We start from the raw sequence: 19,751 nt of genomic DNA, 5'->3' as shown, positions 1-19,751 counted from the left end.
AAAGGAAAGGATCGTTTCACAACAGTCTTCTGACGATCCTAGAATAATTATAGTACACCAACCTATAACCGACAGGAACTTTATTATGTTCCCTATTTCATAGTGTTTCAACTTGGCATCTTAACTTACTATGCACAACTGCCGGACACTTTTCCAAAACGTGTGTCGAGATTTCATCAATCTCCTCACAAAATTTACAGACAGTGTCCCTAGATAGCCCTAACTTCCCCAGATGATAGTTTAGCCTGCAGTGACCAGTGAGTATTTTCACTGTGAGGCATTGGCAATCTTTCTAGCGCTTTGTATCCCCCGTGAGCACCCTGGGCTGTTCCATTCCTGGTAAGTTCGCTCAGTCTCGGCCGTTTCTCTTCATTTTTAAGGTTTTGTTTGCAAAACAAAACCTTATTAAAATCGGTTCAATGTCTGTCTGTCCGTCTGTCTGTCTTTTTTGTTTTTGTTTTTTTTTTGTATTTCCCGATGGAAGGTGGAAAGCTTCAAAAGCTACCACAGGCTCCTGCCACACGGTTATGTGGGACTCTTACCCACTAAAACCACCTCCTTCTCCTTCCACTCTCCCCGTGGGACTCCCATTTGGTATTACGTCGCGGGGCTGGATCAGAATTTATTCTGCGCTCATGTCAACATTCGTGCTCCTCTCGCGTTCATTCTTTCGGATGACTTCCTCCTGCCTAAGCTTCTTTCCTATGACTGTGGTCACTTTTTCAACTTCGGTCAATATCCCCTTGGCTTTTACCATAAGTTCCATGATATTTTCGGGTGTAAAGTGCTCCCCGGTTATAGCTTCTAATGTAGCTCTTTGCGTTTCGAATCTGGGGCAGTGAAAAAAGACGTGTTCTGCATCCTCTGGAATGTTTGCACACTGTGGGCAATATGGCGAATCATCACACCCAAATCGATACAGATATGCTCGGTAGCCTCCGTGTCCGCTCAGGAATTGAGTTAGATCGAAACCTACTTCGCCGTGAGGTCGCTCGATCCATTTCCGGATATCCCAAATGATTTTGTGAGTTCAACGGCCTTTTTCTGACTCCTCCCAATTCTCTTGCCATTCCGCGACAGTTTCAGCTCGTGCGAACTGTCGCCGACGGACAGAAGATTCTCCGGTGAGGTACGTTCGATCGTAGAGTCGTTGTATTTCTTTCGCCAGAATCTCAATCGGGATCATTCCTGCTATCACGCAAGCTGCTTCATTGGAAATTGTTCTGTAAGCGCAACATGTTCGGAGTAGACTTATGCGATACGCAGCTCCAATCTTTCTCTTATTTACTATATTTTCCAGTGCATCTGCCCATACTGGGGCTGCATACAATAGGATCGAACTGACCACCCTTGAAATAAGGAGTCGACGGCTCGGCCTTGGGCCACCTATATTTGGTAGCATTCTCGCAACCAGCGCTCCGATGTTATATGCCTTGGTTGCTGCACCCTCCACATGCAATCTGAAATTTAACCTCTGGTCAATCATTACACCTTAGTACTTAAGTGCAGGCTTGGAATAAATTGTTTGCGTTCCAACTGTCTGCCTGTCTGTCTGTCACAGCCATTTTTCTCAGAAACGGCTATACCGATTGACACGAAATTTGGTGAGAAGGTGGGACCTGTGGATCCCCAGACATGCAGTGAGTGGTATCCTTCTACGTTGAGATTTAGGGGGGGGTCCCCATACATGTAAAAGGGGGGTGTAAAAATTCTTTTTACCAAATATAGTCATGTGGGGTATTAAATGAAAGGTCTCGATTAGTACTTTTCAAAGCCGGTCTTAGTTTTGAGATTTATTAGAAAGGCGGGGAGTGGCAGGGGTGGAAAGTGACGACTTTTTTAACGGACCCATTCTCAGAAACTACCCAACTGAAAAATCTGAAAAAAATTTTGCTGCAACATGAATGGAACAGAGTTCAAGGTAGTGTCGAGTGAAGCGGTTCTGGTTTGGAAGAGGCGAGAGGTCAAAGGCCAAGGAGTTGGAGTTTTGGTGGGTGGATTGGAGTGTTGGATTTAGAGGAGAAGTTTGGAGATTGAGGCAGAGGAGGACCGGAGCAGCGGCTGCCGGGACTCTGAAGGGGATCTTTTTGGACATGGGCAGAGACAGGAGGACGGTACGTTGGAGCAGAGGAAGTTGCGGATGGTGTTAAAGGCGCCGATGGTGTGTTATCCCAGCCGGCGTGCCACGTAAACCGGGAAGGACTCAAGTGATTGATTCAACACCAATGCTGGTATCGTTCGCGATTTGACTTCGGTCATTGTGGACAATGGTGATTATTATAAGCCTAATGAATTCATGTGTATCAATTGCCGCAGTAGTGCGAAAATCCGAAGAAAAGGACTAACCTAGTCGTCTCTCCGGTGTTTCAATTACGGATATTGTTCTTGCTCAAAGGTTCATTTCGGATCCTTGTAAAGTTGATGTGAATACCGTTGTTATTCCGGTGATCGATGGACATTCTGGAGTTACAATTGTTCCAGTGATATCTGTTCCGATGTTCTGAATATTTTCCTTTTAGCGCAGAATCAGCATCAACTAGCTACACGCCACATCGAGCTCAGAGTGTTTGTATGTGTAAGTTTTTAAAATTTCCTTTGATTGGAGTTCATTTGTCTTCTTTTTTTTTTTATTATTTTTCTACTTTCTTCGATTTTAATTAATTTTTTTTCTTTTCATTATTTTATATTATTATTTACAATTTTTCTTTTATTTTTATATATTTGTCTTTTTTTGTTGAAGTAAGTAATATATCATGAATTTGGAATAATTTTTGATTGATTTGAGGACTTCCTCCCTCTCTCTTCCTCCTTGATTCTGCAAAACCTGTAAGGAACATTCTCAAAAAGACGAAATGGCCTGAGGATGTCAAGGAAGGGGGGAACCTCAGGGGCCGCACCTCAATCACGATCTGAGGCAGAAGAGGCAATAATCGGGAATGTGATGCGTCGTGGATATCGCGTTGTGGTTGTTATCCATCCGTTTTGAAATCCATGCATCGGTATAGACACGTTGATTTTGTATTAATGACACGTGAGGGATCAAAGAGCTCAAATCACCCCCCACATTCCCGAGCCTGGCTAGCACAGACGCATGCAAGAACGTGTCGACCGAGCACGGTAAATGTCGCCAACTTTTTAGGTTTCTTGGATAGTTCTGCACCCTAGGTCGTTATCGGCCACTTAGGATGTTCGTCTGATCTTCCTACCCAATTAATTTCATTACAATCTAAGTGACTTAATAGCCGTTTGGCTGTCCATTAGAATAACAATGCTGTGCCCCATATAGTTCCTTTCGAGGTTGAAGGAGACACATCTGTCTATGACATATTAGTGAAAAGTGCGTTTTCCTTAGACCAATGACCCCAGCGTATGCTGTAAGAGATCCGTAGCATACCAGGTAACCAGTTTCTGGTCTAAGACGTATGTCAGTGCCGCTTTCTCCCAGTTTGCCTGTTGCTTCAACGCATCTCAAACTTCGTACTGAAGTAAAACCATGTTATAATGTACTCCCTCGGTATCAGTATTTCAACATGTCGCCTAGAAAGAATACAAATTTTAGTTCGATTTAGGCTGTAACCTACCTCACTGATACTGCCGGACATTCTGATCTGTACATGCAGATGGGCAAGAGTTGATCCCAGAACAGCTTTTAGTTCTCTAAATTATGTATTTTTAACTTATTACGGAGAATCCCAGAGGGTACTCACCTCTTCGAATTTTTCCAGACTTCATGATGGACGTTGACATCGCAGCTGAAAAGAGGTGGTAGCGTCTTTCTCTCGCCGAAATCCGCCAGTCTAATGACTAATTCCAATGCGATCCTGGTGTCTCTTGAGAAGTGCCCTAATACCTCGATTGCCTCACGAGTTCTTATCCCGGCTTCTACTGAAACTTGGACAGCCATAAGGTCTCTAGTTACAAACTCTGAAAGACATACATATTTTAAATTTCTTTTGCGAAGGATGCAAGCTGTTGGCTTTCCGCAAGAGGAATCCCGAATTACTATACCTCCTTGCAGATGGCGAATCTGTCCCCGTACACCCAGGGTTTTTGAGTCAGCACTATTCTAATGTTATCGTTCGAGCTCTACCTTGCAGCTTTTGCACGGTGGAGATTTGCTTGCGTCATTTTAGTGCTGGAAATCGGGTCCATTAGTTAGTATTTGGAGCTTTTCTCCTATGTCGGAATATTGTGCGCTATTGTCGCTTCCTTATGTTTTGCCGTCCGATTTGAGCCCTAGAGGTCTAGGTCAAAGTCGTTCTGCCTTTCCTCCTCTGTAGCCAGCAAGTCCACGTCCCTGCTCGGTCCTGCCGTTTTAGCCTACATGGCCTCCCCGATTCCTTCGGGAACCTCGGTACGATTTCCACCCGATGCGTCCTCCGAAGCATTCTTCCTTTGTTTCTCCCTGTGCACGTGCACAGGTATGCTACCAAATCTGTAATTGGTGATGTAATTACGATTTTTAATTGCTTTCAGCGATCGGTCTTCTACCCCCATCGTTTCCTTTTGCCCTGCCCCTGCTTTTAAAAACTTTGCTTTGCGGTGCGTCGAGATCAATGTTTTGAATGATGAGGAGGCGTAAGGGCTTCCCCGTTTCAACTGCTCTTATTTGGGAAGATAAACTTAAACGCAAGCCGACAGTTCCGTTCCTTTCCATCTTGGTAGTTTAGGAACTATTGTTCTAAGCCAGTTCGCTGTGTCTTTCGTCGCGCAGTCTATCAAAATCTATATCAGTAAACACAAGCTCCTTATTCCATCCCGCAAACATCTCCATGACGATGAGGTCCTCAATTATTTCCTGCTCCTTATTAGTGAGTGTTTGCTCCAGGCTCCGGGATTCCCCCTTATTTGGGATTTTTGGGAGTCTCTCCTTCTTTGTGTCCGGATGGTTCAAGTGGTTTGAGCACTGAGGCTGTCGTAGCGGAAGGTCGCGGATGGATTTGTTGTCGTGACTGGCTGTCAGATACCAGTCGATTCAGCTATAAATAAGTACCTGAGGATAATAATCTCGGGCGAGTGCAATGCTGCCCACATTGCTTCCTATAGTATACTGTAGTGTACCGCTGCGGTATTGAATGAAGTGCTCTAACATACTTTAAGGCTCTGATCCTATAGGGATTGTTGCGCCAACGATTATTATTGTTATTTACCTCTTGTGGGCTAATTTTCGCTACTCCCTGCTTTCTTGGCTCTAATGCTAAAATTGTAAAACTGTCCTGAGCCTTCTTAAGAGCCTCTTCTTGCTTTAGATTTTTTTTGTAGTTGCACATATACCATTTAGCACCTGCGCCACTGAAACCTGTCTCTCTAACCTCAGACGAATACTTGCTTGTCGCTGTCTGAGCGAGGACTTTTATTGCTTGCGGTATTCGCAGCAGATGAATTGGTTCCACTGCTTGACTTCCCAACTTCTCCATTTTTGGATGTCGTCACCAGACTCTCAATGGGGCGGAGATTTGCTTCTGGAGCAAGCGAGTTTGTGTGCGGGTCCCGCTAGTTTATTTTTTTTTTATGCATTTATTTTTTGTACTCATTTGAATGCAGAGGTCTAAGAGGTCCGCCGTACCATAGCCCCCTATAGCAGGTTAGACTTACTCACTGAAGCGGCCAGGTATCAGTGAGAATTTGTTCGAATAAAGTCAGTTACCCCCGACTACAAACTAGCCAATGAACACCCTTCTCATGACACCCTGGATTACGGAAGATGTTTTTCAACTCGTCGGTCTCCGTAGCGTTTTGTTAATGGTAGGGTCACCCTGTCCAGGTTGTCGCTGTCACCACCTTCTTCGATCAAAATGGCTGCAAAGAAGACTCGGCTAGAGACGGCCAACCCTTTATTTGCCGCCAAGGGTATCGAAGCCGATGGATGGGCCACGCATGACGACACAAGTCTATCCGGTTACCATACTGTGCAGTGCGAAAAGGTTAAAAGAAAATTCCTCCATGCTGTAAGGACTGCATGCATGCAAGGTATAAAGCTTTGCTTTAAGTCGGTTGGTGTATACCGTTAAATGCAAGGGATAAACTTTCCCGATAAAAGCATGAACAAGCGGCTCCCTGAATTATGCGCGGCAGATCGCGCGACTAACCCTGAAGGGTTTTCGAACTGCCATTGTTTAAAAGTTTTTCTTTGACTTTCAGAAGATGGTGGTGGTTGGTTTTCCGCAAGAGGAATCCTGAATTACATTCACGCTTCTTCCTTGCAGACGGAAAATCTGTCCCCGTTTACCTAGGGTTCTTACGCCAGCACTGTTCTAATGTAGTCCTTCGAATTCTGCCTAGCAGTTTTGCACGGTGGAGTTCTGCTTGCGTAATTTTAGTGCTGGGAATCGGGTCCAGTAGTATTTGGAGCTTTTCTTCTATGTCGGAATATTGTCCGCCTCCTGCGATATGTCGCTTCCATCTGTTTTGCCGTCCGATTTCAGCCTTAGAGGTCTAGGTCAAAGTCGTTCAGCCTCTTCTCCTTTGTAGGCAGCAAGTTCACCTCTCTGTTCGGTCCTGCCGTTTCAGCCTACATTGCCTCCTGGATTCTTTCGAGGACATCGGTACGACTCCCACTCGATGCGTCCTCCGAAGTATCCCTCCTTTGTTTCTCCCTGTGGACGTTCACAGGTATGCTACCAAATCAATAAGCGATGACGCAGTTACGACTTCTAATTGCTTCCAGGGATCGGTCGTCTACCTCCATGGTAAGGAGTTTGCTTTTGCCTCTTCGTTTATAAAATTCACCGAAAAGGGGTTAACCAGACAAAGATGAAAGCAGTTCTCCTGGAGAGACTGGCTGTATTCAAAATACAATATTATGATATATTAGGAGGCTGTCATTCCAAATTCTAATCAACAGCTGACTGACACTAGCTGTTTGATAACCTATAAATTCCCACTTGTTCGATTTGCTTGTTTATAGTGTAAATATGGCCATAGCAATGTAGCTCATAACATATTGAAAAGACAGAATTGATTGACCTACATGTAGTGCATCCTAACCAAAAGTGCCCTCCTACAACACTGCGAACAACTAAGTTATCAACTTCTCAGTGAATACCCAGACTCCCAGCTTCCTGATCCTTCGCCTCGGTGCAGGCAATAAATGAGAACAACTTGATTTCGTAACTTTTGATAGTTCACGTGTTCATTCCGTATTCTCTCCTGTAGATGCAATTCGATGCACTTGTACTTGCAAAACAACGTGTAATGCACTTTTCGACGTGGAGCTAATTAAAAGTTAAAAACAACACTCAACTCGGAGTCGCACCGAAAGAGTCAGCCCTTACATAGTTGCTAGTGTGTGGCTTGTATCCGACGCCCCGATACAATTCCCCTTGTGACCTGCCTAGCACGGATCCTGGCACGGACTCTTTTATAATTCATACGATGTGATTGCACATTCCTTGTTATTGCCAATTACCCTGCACCAGTTAAGCCAGGAACTAATTACGTGACGAAGGTGTTGCTTGTCGGGCTTTGCGCTTTTATGACGGTCAGGATATTCAAACGAGTAACACCTTGGCTACTAAACGGAAATTAAAACTGAACGTAAATCAGGAATCACATACTTGTCGTTGGCGTAAGGAGTTAGTACTTTTTCATGGCCGGGGTAATGTGTAAGAACGTTTCCTGTCATTGGAGGAGCCAGCAACTCCATCCTTGGGAAGAGTCTAGCTGTCATAGGTGTTTGGGCAAGTATTAGATTAAAGTGTTCAGGAAGTAGGTGGGAAACAGTGTTTGGACGAATGTAAGAAGCTAGGGTGGAAGTCTCCCCCTGGAAGCGAGGGCTGCTTACCTGGCAATAATTAGACTGCCAAATGCAACCCTCAGTGAATCTCAACGTACCTGGAATATGTTTCATATGGTATGTGCGCATGCACTTTATTTTATTGCGTAATATAAACTGGAGTAATTACATGCATAATACATTGTCGAGAACTGTTGAGCAGCCACATTTTGCGACAAGGAAGAAGACAATGTTCAAACAAATGAACTTGTTACCTCCATGAAACTGACAAGGTATTAAATTCATTTCTCCTGATGTACTCTATGAAAATATAATTTTTAGATCGAAAACATTTAGTAAATGAGTTTAACCAGAAATATTTAAACATGTGTTATGATATACTTACTATTTCTTCAGTAATTGTACTTGCTTTACATCAACGTTCTGAAGAGATACCATTAGGTTGATTAAAACAGGTTGTTGACTAGTCTGTCATGTGAGCGTCTAGTGCTGAACGCCTTTTTAAGTTGGTAGTAACAGCAGCTATCTAAAGCAATCCATATTTTCCCTTATTTAGAGAATAATATCAAATAAACCCAGAAATTTACTGGAATATTGGACTTGTAGGCATTGGTTTGGTCCCTATCAGCATCACTAGACAACACAAGAGACAGTATCATGGTTTCGGCTGAAGTTCCTCAACAATTTGAAGTAATAGCACGCAATTAGCGCGAATCTGTATCTCTTACCTTCCTCAAGTACCCACAAAATTAGATTAAGTGCGGTATGAAAACAGCATGTGGTTTTAGGATGGGACCATCTTCACAAGGACAGACTCTGATCCTGGAAATGCTAACATGCAATACAAACATAACAGTCTTATCCGTCAAATATATTCAACTCCAATAGAAGCCCAGTATCCGCATGGCCACGAGAACTGGAGCCACTAGGTTCAATGGTTTGCGAGAAGAGCGCATGCAGCACTCAGATAGTTGTCAGATCTCCCACCATAAGACTAAAGGGTTTCCTAAAGTATGCATATTAATATGCATATATATGTACCTGGAAGCGTGCTGGAGGAGATACTGGAATCGTTTGTCGAATTAATCACTTTTGAGGGAGATGCATTCAGAAATAAATACGGTTTCAAAAAAGGCATTGTAAATAATGAAACGAATAACGGTACTATGATACGCTGCTATGCCGAAATGCCGAGTATTCACCAATAGGGTGCATAGTTATTGCTGGGAGGATAAGGTCATGGAGTTGGGGGCTCTATCGTTTTGAGTTGCCAACGAACAGAAGTAAGACTAGATTTTGGCGAGAAATAGAAAGCAGACGTAAATCTTCAGGTTTAAGCATATCATACCTACCAGCATGTGGTATTGCTTTGAAGAACTTTAAATGGAGGAAAACAAAGATTGCTGTTATAAGGAAGACACAACAACTAACCTGATTGTAGCATATTTCTAATGGAGGGTAGGTAGGTAGGTATCAGTAGCTGCTCCACAAACTCCTATGACCGTAACTGCCGTTATGGGAGCAGGGAGGCAGAGTCCAGCCGGCTCGGAAATTCAGAGCCAGCCCGTAGCATTCACGAAGGAAAACAGCTCTCCCACCCTGCAGCTGGAAATCTCTCTGAAGTTCCCAAAGAATGGTTTACCCAATGTCCGCAGCCTGATTCCAGCCAGAGCTGGGCAATCGCAGAGAAAGTGCATGATGGTTTCCTTTCCTTCTGCGCAGCTTCGGCAATGCGAGTTGTAAGGTATGCCGAGCCTGGCGGCATGGTCCTCTATGGGCCAGTGCCCCGTGCAGATCGCCGTAATCTTGAATGCATTTGCACGCGTCTGACACAGGAGCTCTCATGATCGGCCTATGTTATAAGCGGGCCAAATTGTCCTTGACTTGACACAGCTTGTAAGCCTTCGCCATCTCAGGCCCGCGACTGCTAGGTAGTGCGAGTAGACTCGGCTCCCGACAACCGCCAGCGGAAAACCGACTGTATTCGCCGAAGGACTGCCAAGAGCAGAGCCAAGCCTGGCCAATCCGTCAGCCCGCTCATTCCCCTCTATGTTCCTATGCCCGGGAACCCAGAGGAGAGTGATCTTGAGCGTGTCGCTCAGACGGTTGAGCGCGTCTCTGCACTGCCCCACCAGCCGGGAAGATGTCGTCGTTGAGTGCAAGGCCTTAATGGCCGCTTGGCTGTCGATCAGAATGACTATGTTACGCTTGGGGCTTGAATCACGCTCCAGCTATCGACAGACTTCCAATATCTCCAGTACTTCCGCCTGGAATACACTGGCGAAACCTGGGAAACCATACAACTTGGATATACCGTGTGTATTCGAGAAAACCCTCGCGCCGACTCCATAGGCCATCTTTGATCCGTCCGCAAATAATACCGTGTCATAGTCTGGCAACACGCCGCCGGTCTTCCACTTTGCCCTGGTTGGAAGGTCCACAGCAAAGTTTCTCGTGAAGTTCCGCTTGCGTGTGATATAGTCCGTGGGGGATGCCCAGATTTCCCGAAGTATTTCATCTATTCTAATGGAGTGTCAGTGCTCTTTTCTTTGCTGGTTGTCTTGAATCAGACACACATAAACTTACTGTAAGATTTGTATGAAAATAAGGGTTAGCAAAGTCATTGCATTACATTCTTAATAGAGCCAGTAAACTCGCTGCCAAAGTCAAGTCGACCAGTTTATCAACAGTAAATATTAAGCAGTCATAAAAGCCATCACCCACAAATTTCTTACTATCTCCTCTAGGATGTGGTATATTTTGGGAACCAGTTTCAGCTAGCCTCATCTTTGCATAAAAGAGCTTCGTCGAAATCAACCCAGTTTCCCCGGTAAAACAAAGGTCTTGCAGCTACTCATGAAATACAAAAAAAAAGAACTGAATTTCGAACTTGAATATTCAACCCTGAGTGAGAGCGCAACCATGAGCTCTTCGATAGAGTCCAAACTCAGTTTTTTACTGGTTCAACTGAAAATCAATCCAAATGGGACTTAACTAACTAACGGCACGAAGCAGCGTTCTTTGGGTAATATTCATGACCGTAGGTTTCAATCCACTTGCTTAAATCTTGCCTACGAGTAAGTATTTAAGCAAGTAAGTAAGTATAGCGTGTCAAACACATCCGCGTGCCATCTTTCGCGGTTACCTGAAATGCCCCCTAAGACGCTCGCACTTACAAATCTACCGTTCTACGCGAAGGCGAACCACTCGTTGAACATCTTGAAAGAGTGAATTCCTCTATATGGCGTAGCCACCAATGCAATTGTCCCCCTCCTTAATGTGTAACCTATCCACTGCCATTTTCGTCTTCCGATCACAGTGCGTACGAGGGGCAGGCTTGTGCGCTGGCTAAGTTCTTCGTTTGAGATAGTGTCAGGCCAACATACTCTGATGATACGACCCAGACAGGTATTGACGAAAGCTTGGAGGTTTTGAGTAACAGTGGAGTTCACTTTGCATGTGCTACTCCCATATGGCAACATAAAAAGAACACTAGCACAGAACAGTCTCAGCTTGACCTTAGTATTGAGATAACTACATTTCCGAATCGGGCAGCGATAGCGGATGTAGCGCTGTTAATCTCTCAGGCAACATCCAGCTCGTTGTTACTGTCGGCAGAAACCACACTTTCTAGATACACAAATTGGTCGACTGAGAAACTTGGTTTCATTGGAGTTTATCTTCAGTCCAATCATATGGCCAAGGTCCATGACCTGGTAAGAGAGCAAACAAATGTCAACAGCGTAGTCGAGGAGTTTGAGGAAAGATAGACGATTACCATTGAATTCCTCCACATCCATCGGGCAAGGCAGCGTGAAGAACGTCACTGATAACAAGAAAAAATAATATCGGCGGCAAAATGCAACCCTGGCGGATTCTGCTTTGGACCCCAAAATCCTCCTCCTTTGATAATAGTTATTAGTTTCCCCCGAGCGCTCCCCGTACGGAGAGAACTCCAGATTTACTCCCTGTTCACGCTATCGAAAGTTTTCTCGAAATCGATGAAGAGTATGTGCCGCTGAACACGCTAAATTCCGCGCATTGTTCCAAAATGATCCGTAGGATGTTAATGTGGTCATCTGGAGCGCAACCGGCCTGCTTTCTGTCGACCAAATTTTCCAGATATTCTTTGAAGCGTTGCAGGACTCGTTTTGCAATTCTCTTTGTTACAGCAGGGAGCACTCAAACACCTCTCCAATTGCCAGAATCAATGCGGGCCTCCTTTTTTTGGGATCTTTACGTCCATCCCCGTCTTCCACTCTTTAGGAAAGGTCGGCGATTCCCAAGGTTTTCAAATGAGTGGAAATACCAGATTTGCGGCGCTTAATAATTTGGGAAGGAGACCGTCAAGCACAGTGACTTGACTCCTTTTGGGCACATTGCTGGAGGAACAGCCCGTATCTGCATGTTACGGTCAACCAAAAGAGGAGGAACCTCACCGGATATAATACGGGTAAGAACCGTGGTGAAATGATCTTTCCACGTCTTTAGATGATTATCAACGTTGCGGAAAAGTTGACCATTGACGTCCTTTACAGGACCGTCGAAAGATTTCCGATCATATGCAAGCTCTTTCGTGATGCGGTGTTTATTCCGATCTGCGGCATCTTCCGCTCCCCTGACTAGCGGACCAGCAAATGTTCCCTTGTTACAGCGTTAGCTACGCTGAACTCTACGGAATTGCGCTCAGTATCGGAGTTCGAACGTATCACTCCCGCCATAACTCGCAGCACCACTTTCGTTCATCGATCCACTTCTATGAATCCGTGGATCTTATGTAGCTTCCGAGAAAAGAGCAGTTTTGATGGTGGTTCAATACCAATCGATATTCTCAAGCGGGTTACTCAGTGTATTAGCCATCCGAAAGATCTCCCACTGCCGAGCGACAGCTAGGTCAAACCAGCGGTCGATGTTGAACTTTGGGGTTCGCAGCTCCCAAACCCTGCGTGAAGTGGCGGACGAAACACTCAAGCGAATGTAAGCGAATGTCGCCTTTAGGAAGCTTCCTCGAACTGCGTTTAATTGCTCGTAGAAAGCATCCTTCTCCACTACATCAGAAGTTTCCGTTGGTGCATGGCTTTGTGCAATTGTAATGCTTCTTAACCTGGATCAGAATCTTTTAGTTAGAAGACTCAGCATTCTTACTGGTGGTTGTAACACCTATTCTATGCGTCTACCGCATCTAAAGTACATGGCATCCTAGTTGTACAGCGCAGCTCAACACTTGAATCCACAAAAAGCACTGCCCGCGATATGGATGTACGCCCAACCCCCTTGAAACTCCCACAAGGAGGCCAACCGATGAAAACATATCACCCCCCCCCTTCCCGAATTATCCTGAGACATATGAACTCGCAGGACTATCCCAGTTCCTATGGAACCAGATAATATTTGGTTGGTGACCAGCTTTGAAAAGCAGTAATCGAAAACTTTCATTTGATAACCAACATGGCTATATTTGGTAAAAAAAATGTACACCCCCTTTTGCATGCATGGAGACCCTCTTAAACTCAAGATAGAACTAACTATATGTGTGTTTGTTCACAGTTTCTACCTTCCCATGAAATTTTGGGGTCAATTGGTGTATCTTTCTTGATAAAAATGTGTGGGACTGACAGCCAGACTAATGGGCAGACAGACAGTCATCATCATCAACGGCGCAACAACCGGTATCCGGTCTAGGCCTGCCGTAATAAGGAACTCCAGACATTCCGGTTTTGCGCCGAGGTCCACCGATTCGATATCCCTAAAAGCTGTCTGGCGTCTTGACCTACGCCATCGCTCCATCTTAGGCAGGGTCTGCCTCGTCTTCCTTTTCTACCATAGATATTGCCCTTATAGACTTTCCGGGATCATCCTCATCCATACGGATTATGTGACCCGCCCACCGTAACTTATTGAGCCGGATTTTATCCACAACCGGACGGTCATGGTATCGCTCATAGATTTCGTCATTGTGTAGGCTACGGAATCATCCATCCTCATGTAGGGGGCCAAAAATTCTTCGGAAGATTCTTCTCTCGAACGCGGCCAAGAGTTCGCAATTTTTCTTGCTAAGAACCCAAGCTTCCGAGGAATACACGAGGACTGGCAAGATCATAGTCCTGTACAGTAAGAGCTTTGACCCTATGGTTCAAAGTTTCGAGCGGAACAGTCTTTTTAAGCTGAAATAGACTCTGCAGGCTGACAACAACCGTGCGCGGATTTCATCATCGTAGCTGTTATCGGTTGTGATTTTCGACCCTAGATAGGAAAAATTGTCAACGGTCTCAAAGTTGTATTCTCCTATCCTTATTCTTCTTCGTGTTTGACCAGTGCGGTTTGATGTTGTTGGTTGATTCGTCTTCGGTGCTGACGTTGCCACCATATATTTCGTCTTGCCTTCATTGATCTCGCTCCAATTGCCGCCTGCTCGATCTGGATGAAGGCAGTTTGTACGTCTCAGATGGTTCTTCCCATGATATCGTCAGCATAGGCCAGTAGTTGGGTGGACTTGAAAAGGATCTTGCATTTACATCAGCATCACGGATCACTTTCTCGAGGGCCAGGTTAAAAAGGACGCTTGATAGGGCATCCCTTTGTCGTAGACCGTTGTTGATGTCGAATGGTCTTGAGATTGATCCTGCTGCTTTTATCTGGCCTCGCACATTGGTCAGGGTCAGCCTAGTCAGTCTTATTAATTTCGTCGGGATACCGAATTCTCTCATGGCCGTGTACAGTTTTACCCTGACTATGCTATCATAGCCGGCTTTAAAGTCGATGAACAGATGGTGGAACTGTTGTCCATATTCCAACAGTTTTTCCATCGCTTGGCGCACAGAGAAAATCTGATCTGTTGCTGATTTGCCTGGACTGAAGCCTCTTTGGTATGGGCCAATGATGTTCTGGGCGTATGGGGCTATCCGGCCTAGCAAGATATTGGAGAATACCTTATAGATGATACTCAGCAACGTGATACCTCTATAATTGCTGCACTGTGTGATATCTCCCTTTTTATGTATGAGGCAGATAATGCTTCGTTGCCAATCGCCAGGCATTGGTTCGCTGTCCCATACCTTGAACACAAGTTGATGAACCACTTGGTGTAACTGGTCGCCTTCATATTTAACCAATTCGGCTGTAATTCCATCGGCTCCTGGCGACTATGATTTTTTAGCCGATGAATTGCACGGACTGTTTCTCCTAAACTTGGTGGTGGCAGTATTTGTCCGTCGTCTTCAGTTGGCGGGACCTCCAACTCGCCGATGTTCTGGTTGTTCAGTAGCTCACCAAAGTACTCAACCCATCGCTCTAATATGCCCATTCTGTCGGAAATCAGATTTCCCTCTTTGTCTCGGCAGGATGAGCATCGAGGTGTATAAGGCTTCATCCTGCTGACTTGTTGGTAAAACTTCCGCGCCTGGTGCGGTTTGCTATCTGTACTTTTCTAGTTCACAGACTTGTCGGTTCTCCCAGGCTTCCTTTTTCCGTCTGTGAAGTGGCTTCTCCTCTCGACGTTCGTGATATGTCACTGCGCGTGCCCGCGTTCTTTGAGAACGCAACATTACTCGGTATGCAGCATTCCTCCGTTCCGTTGCTAGATTATATTCATCGTCAAACCAGCCGTTCCGACTTTCTTGTGACTGGGGCCAAGTATTTTTGTGGCCGTATCAATGATAACGTTCTTCAGGTGGTTGTGAAGATCATTTGTTGATGCTTCATCTCCAGGATCTCCATTGACTGCGGTTATTCCGGCATCCATTTCCCTCTTATAGGTGTTGTGAATGGCTTCAGTATTCACTCTCACCTGATTGTCAGAGGGGATTCTAGGTGGTGTCGTTATTCGAGCTCGGAGCACCATGCCAACGAGATAGTGATCCGAGTGTATATTGGCCCCCTTACATGTTCTGACATTCATCGAGGCTGAGAGGTGGCGGCGTTCGATCAACACGTGGTCAATTTGGTTGAAAAGGGTCCCGTCTGGAGAGGCCCACGTATGTTTGTGGACCGCTTTCCGCGCAAACCAGGTACTTCCAACAACCATTTCGTGTGACCCTGCTAATTGAATAATCCGCAGTCCTTTATCATTTGTATTTTCGGGCAAGCTATGGGAGCCAACGTATCGCCTGAATACGGGCTCCTTCTCTACTTGGCTGTTAAAATCCCCGAGTATGATTTTGATATCATATCTAGGACAGGCTTCAAGGGTTCGTTCTACTGCCTAGTAGAAGGTATCCTTCTCCGACTCTGCAGTCTCCTCTGTAGGGGCGTGAACGTTAATGAGGCTTATATTTCTAAACTTGCCTCGTAAGCGCAGAGTACAAAGCCGTTCGCTTATGTTTTCAAAGCCGATAACAGCAGGTTTCATTTTTTGGCTGACTAAGAAACCTACTCCGAGCATATGGTTTACTGGATGACCGCTGTAATATATGGTGTAGTGGCTCTTCTCCAGGAAACCGGTCCCTGTCCATCGCATCTCTTGTAACGCTATTATATCAGCCCTATATTGGGACAGGGTATCGGCTAGCTGCTCATCAGCTTCATCTCTGTACAGGGAGCGCACGTTCCATGAGAAAATGCGCAAATCGTTGATCCGTTGTCGTTGCCGGGTCCGTCGTTTTAAAGTCCGTCCTTTCCGAGACTCCTGTTGTGGCTTCGTAACAAGTTGTTTTCCGTGTTTGGTTGCCAGCCCTACCCAACCTCCAACCTGGAGGACCGGTTGGTACAATTTGTCCGGTTTTTAGGCGCGGGAAACTCGCCTTCATCCTTCTCCGTCTGCAGCTTGTCTTTAAGAAAGAGCTCCCAGCGGTCATCACGTGAAGGTGGAGATAGGGTTTGGTAGTAGAGCTCATGGTGTTGGTTCAGCAGGCATGGTTTTATGCTCCATCGTGGGTACCAATCCACGTTTCGCCCTGGGCCCTATACTACCCTTTGACCACCAGACAGTAAACCGATTTTAATAAGGTCTTGTTTTACCCGAAATTCAGTTTGGTGTGGATCACCACATTCAGGTTAGTGCCCAACCAAGCCGTTTAGTTTTCCTCTTTCATTTTGCAGTCTCGCCGTTAACGTTATATCTCGATGTCGGTTGCTTTTTGGGCCGTAAAAAACCTGCATCAGCTCCAAACATGTTAGGTTTAAGAAGCTTGAACTTCTTTAGTGACTTGTTGGTGACTGAAGGGCGATGGAGTCGACCCATCCACCAGATCAAAGTTTTTTTTCTAGGGTTGACTGCAGACCCGGACATCAGCGCCAGTTTCGCTTCTCCCACTTAGTTACCCACCGCACTTAGGGCAACCAAAATGCTTAAAGCACATATTATTTCGGATAAAATTTCCACCACCACTAATTATATTGGATATTTCACCATAGTTACCAGAATGCCATCCGATGAAATAAAAACCCAATGACAGTTTCTGCCTCGATGAATATTTGATTCAATACGCTTGTAGTTTTGGAGTTTGATACTTCCCTGAACTGCTCTAGGGCCAGTGTCACATATGAATTTTATTGAGTGAATTCTGATCCTTGTTCATTTTTCTGATTCAGCAATAGCCACTAATTCCTTTATTACAAAAATGGATCAGAGGTCATGAAAACCTCCAGATGAATTCGCCACCATACCAACCATTTTTTTTGTATAAATACAGAATATAAATGTTTGTGGTAATCCAACATAGCATTAAATGTCACAATAAATTGAATAACTTTCGGAATACATCCACTGAGCAACCTTACGAAGGAACTAACATGATAAATCGCTTTTGGGATCGGAAATAAAGAAACGAGGGCCGAAGAGTAAACGGGAAAGATGCAGGGAAACTTGAAAAATATTGTTTTCTTTCGATTCCATATCGCTTTTCTTCGACAGGACATCAAGGACATTAGACAGGCAATATTAATCGATCCCTTTAGAAATAGGATATTTATGATATTTATGGGAGTCCTGGTGTGACATTCGTTTACATTGAACATATTCAAGTATTCGAAAAATTAGAATAGAATATGAAATATAACATAATAGATGGGTGAAAGTTTTTCACAAAGATGTCCTTTGTCGAGATACTTATCTATATTGGGTACAAGAGGGTATTGTGTGCAATATTGTTGAATCTACCAATGAAGGAATAAAAGATATTCAGATATTACGTGCAACAAGATCTATTGATTTTTTTTTTACAAATTTGTGAAGTGATGAAAAGATTCTGATTTCTGGATAATTCGAATTAACCGATAAAACTTATATAATTTATTCTAAAGCATTCTATAGAACGGAAAAATTGACTTGCGTGTCCTTTACCAACAATACTTACCCTGCCTTTCAAAATGACAAATGAATTAAACTATTATTTCACAAAAGATCTCATTGAACTAAATAACTTATCACGTACTCATCATTCTCAATGAAAAAATATACGAGTGAAGTCCATTTAACTTTTGGTTTGGAGCACGTTCTGTGAATTAAGCAAGTTAACTCTGTTTTCGAAACATAAATAAATTGAATGAACCATTTAAAATAAACGTAATGAAGCCATTCATTCAAAATTAACGACTGGATGAATTCCAGAAAACACTACGTCAACCATAAATAAATTTCAGCAGAATATTTGCTATAAATTCAGGGCTAACACAGGTATTACATTTTTGGGCCTGCAAACAAAGGGTAGTATAGGTCCCGGGGCGAAACGTGGATTGGTACCCACGATGGAGCATAAAACCTGGGAAATGCCTGCTGAACCAACACCAACAGCTCTACTACCAAACCCTATCTCCACCTCCACGTGGTGACCGCTGGGAGCTCTTTCTTAACGAAAAGCTGCAGACGGAGAAGGATGAAGGCGAGTCTCCCGCGCCTAAAAACGGGACAAATTGTACCAACTGGTCCTCCAGGTTGGGGGTTGGGTAGGGCTGACAACCCTACACGGAAAACAACCGTTACGAAGCCACAACAGGAGCCTCGGATAGGACGGATATTAAAACGACGGACCCGGCAACGACAAAGGAACAACGATTTGCGCATTTTCTCATGGAACGTGCGCTCCCTGTACAGAGATGAAGCTGATAAGCAGCTAGCCGATACCCTGTCCCAATATAAGGCTGATGTAACAGCGTTGCAAGAGATGCGATGGACAGGGACCGGTTTCCTGGAGAAGAGCCACTACACCATATATTATAGCGGCCATCCAGTAAACCATGTGCTCGGAGTAGGTTTCTTAGTCAGCCAAAAAATGAAACCTGCTGTTATCGGCTTTGAAAGTATAAGCGAACGGCTATGCACTCTGCGCTTGCGAGGCAAGTTTAGAAATATAAGCCTCATAAACGTTCACGCCCCTACAGAGGAGACTGCAGAGTCGGAGAAGGATACCTTCTACGAGGCAGTAGAAAGAGCCCTCGAAGCCTGTCCCAGATATGATATCAAAATCATACTTGGGGATTTCAACAGCCAAGTAGGGAAGGAGCCCGTATTCAGGCGATACGTTGGCTCCCATAGCTTACACGAAAAAACAAATGATAACGGACTGCGGACTATTCAATTAGCAGGGTCACACGAAATGGTTGTTGGAAGTACCTGGTTTGCGCGGAAAGCGGCCCACAAACATACGTGGGCCTCTCCAGACGGGACCACTTTCAACCAAATTGACCACGTGTTGATCGAACGCCGCCACCTCTCAGCCTTGATGAATGTCAGAACATATAGGGGGGCCAATATAGACTCGGATCACTATCTCGTTGGCATGGTGCTCCGAGCTCGAATAACAATACCATCTAGAATCCCTTCTGACAATCAGGTGAGAGTGAACACTGAAGCCATCCACAACACAACCCTCCGCGACACCTATAAGAGGGAAATGGATGCCGCAATAACCGCAGTCAATAGAGGACCTGGAGATGAAGCATCAACTAATGATCTTCACAACCACCTGAAGAACGTTATCATGGATACGGCCACAAATATACTTGGCCCCAGCCGCAAAAGGAGTCGGAACGGCTGGTTTGACGATGAATGTAAGCTAGCAACGGAACGGAAGAATGCCGC

The sequence above is a fragment of the Hermetia illucens genome, chromosome 4 (assembly GCF_905115235.1).
Source record: "Hermetia illucens chromosome 4, iHerIll2.2.curated.20191125, whole genome shotgun sequence".
Lineage (NCBI taxonomy): Eukaryota > Metazoa > Arthropoda > Insecta > Diptera > Stratiomyidae > Hermetia > Hermetia illucens.
Note: the sequence above shows the minus strand (reverse complement) of the source record.